The following is a 2,898-nucleotide window of genomic DNA, read 5'->3' on the forward strand; positions in this document are numbered from 1 at the left end:
GGAGCTACTGTCTAATGCTTGATCAATGGCAACTCAAATTGTTTAAATAAACAATATAATGCACTACACACAAAATAAAGACTTACATCTGTCCTACCCAGCGCATACTGAGTCCATTTGCCACTAGTAACGCATGGAGGGGTGGAGGAGGGGGAAAGGGGGGTGGAGTTAGGTTAATGGAGGTAGCCCAATTGAGCTATTCTCTGCCAAAATTTGAACTTCCCACCATGACGTCAGTGCAAAGTTGCCACATCTATGGCTGCCATCTTGTATCCGCCATCTTGAATAAATTTGGCTATAGTGCAGAGTGGGACGACGCCGCTATTGCCCCACTACTACTATCTTTTTTAATTAGACCAATTTGGACCCTAATTTCAATGGCCTCTTTAATCACACACCCCCAGACGGAGGAAGACTGCATAAAAATTTGTGTTTTGTTGCAATCCATAGTACAGCCAGTTTTTACACTATGGTTGGCCAGTATTGGCTTGGTGGTTTGGCGTAATTCAACGTGGCTTTTATGTTCACGGCACCTGTCTTCTATCGCTCATAAAGTTTTCCCAATGCATCTCTGCTGCACTGGCAGGAAATTTGTTAAACCCCTGGTTTCTGAAGTACATTAGTTTCGAGGTCCTAGTTGATGGGGAAAATAATTTAACATTGCGTCTCTCCAAGATGCAGCCAACTTTACTGGAAGTATTGCCGACAAACTGGGTGCACGCATGTGATCGGTGCTCCTCCCCTTCTCTGCTGTTGTCTAGGTACAACCTGTCTAAATGCACGCCTTACCTGCATGTTGCTGTACCCACTCCTTTCGAATATACTCGTGAAACGGAAACCAGATAGCAAACTGGGACACAGCGAGCACAGAAAGCCTTATCATACTGATATTTATCTACACACCTCCAGCAGTCAGCAAGACTGTCAGCATGATGACGTTTATCGCACATTTGTTCACAGTGTGCGATATATATGTGACAGAGACAACCTTCCAACTGAGCTGAAGCACCTGGAGTCAACATTCCAAAGGAATGGATACAACAACATGCCCATAAGGTGTGCATTTGTACAGGTTGTGCCCAGAGACCAGCATGAAGGTGCGCAAATCATTATTGGGCATCGATTTGTCAACAATACTTCCAGAAATGCCGGCAGAATATTCTAGCAATCCCATGTTAAATATGTATTTCGCCCGCCCTATAAGACCACCACACTACTATGTTCAGTAAAGGATGATCTAGGCCTTCACAAACCACCGTCTACCAAATCCCCTGTCTTAGAGCAAGGCATACTTTGGGGAAGTTGTATGCACAGTAGAAAAGAGGTACTGTGAACATAAAAGCCCCACTGAATTACGCCAGACCACGGTGGCCAACCGCAGTATAAAAACTGGCCATACCATTGCTTACAACAAAGGACAGATAGAATGAGATTTTCACTCTGCAGCGGAGTGTGCGCTGATATGAAACTTCCTGGCAGATTAAAACTGTGTGCCCGACCGACACTCGAACTCGGGACCTTTGCCTTTCGCGGGCAAGTGATCTACCAACTGAGCTACCAAAGCACGACTAACGCCCGGTACTCACAGCTTTACTTCTGCTAGTACCTCGTCTCCTACCTTCCAAACTTTACAGAAGCTCTCCTGTGAACCATGTAGAACTAGCACTCCTGAAAGAAAAGATATTGCGGAGACATGGCTTAGCCACAGCCTGGGGGATGTTTCCAGAATGAGATTTTCACTCTGCAGCGGACTGTGCGCTGATATGAAACTTCCTGGCGGATTAAAACTGTGTGCCCGACCGAGACTCGAACTCGGGACCTTTGCCTTTCGCGGGCAAAGGTACTGGCAGAAGTAAAGCTGTGAGTACCGGGCGTGAGTCGTGCTTCGGTAGCTCAGTTGGTAGAGCACTTGCCCGCGAAAGGCAAAGGTCCCGAGTTCGAGTCTCGGCCGGGCACACAGTTTTAATCTGCCAGGAAGTTTCATATCAGCGCACACTCCGCTGCAGAGTGAAAATCTCATTCTGGAAACATCCCCCAGGCTGTGGCTAAGCCATGTCTCCGCAATATCCTTTATTTCAGGAGTGCTAGTTCTGCATGGTTCGCAGGAGAGCTTCTGTAAAGTTTGGAAGGTAGGAGACGAGGTACTGGCAGAAGTAAAGCTGTGAGTACCGGGCGTGAGTCGTGCTTCGGTAGCTCAGTTGGTAGAGCACTTGCCCGCGAAAGGCAAAGGTCCCGAGTTCGAGTCTCGGTCGGGCACACAGTTTTAATCTGCCAGGAAGTTTCAGAGGACAGATACTTCTGCAATCGTCCTCCATCTGGGATTGCATGATTAGAGGCGACAGATATTATCTAAGATGGTCTAATAAAAAAGATAGTGACCTAACACTTAGTCAGGGGTGGAACCATGCAGTGGACATAGAAAAATAATTGTCCCTGTACGGTGTGGTCCGCATCTGAGAACAGAGCAGGCACTGGAGATCACAGTTCACAGCCGGGCACCAGTAGCCCCACCCACGAGCGACGTCATGGATATGCTAGTGTCCAACGTGTATAGGACGCCGACGAGAGTACAGTAACAGTCATCACGAACCACCTGAAGATCGTAACGATTCTGTTTGCCGATATATCGTGGAAAACTCACGATGCGACGCAGGCAGACGCCACAGAATTCTACGAAGCTGGCCTCGCCGTGTGGTGCCCTCTGTGTATGGCTTTGTCTCTTATCTTGTAGACACAGCATTTAAAATAATTATGTACCAGAGGTTTGTATTCAAGGAACGCAAGATAAGCATTGTTTACGCGCTCTAAACTGGGGGAGGGGATCAAATAGCGAGGTCATCGAGCCCATCGGATTAGGGAAAGACGAGGAAGGAAATCGGCCGTGCCCTTTCAAAGGAA

General features: G+C 47.6%; 1 non-coding gene across 1 annotated transcript; it reads left to right on the forward strand.

The window, feature by feature from the left end:
* The first annotated feature begins 1,881 nt into the window (after window positions 1-1,881).
* Window positions 1,882-1,956, forward strand: Trnas-cga. The gene has a single exon. It is a non-coding gene; the product is annotated as a tRNA-Ser (tRNA).
* Window positions 1,957-2,898: the final 942 nt, after the last annotated feature.

Source organism: Schistocerca piceifrons, chromosome X (genome assembly GCF_021461385.2).
Source record: "Schistocerca piceifrons isolate TAMUIC-IGC-003096 chromosome X, iqSchPice1.1, whole genome shotgun sequence".
NCBI lineage: Eukaryota > Metazoa > Arthropoda > Insecta > Orthoptera > Acrididae > Schistocerca > Schistocerca piceifrons.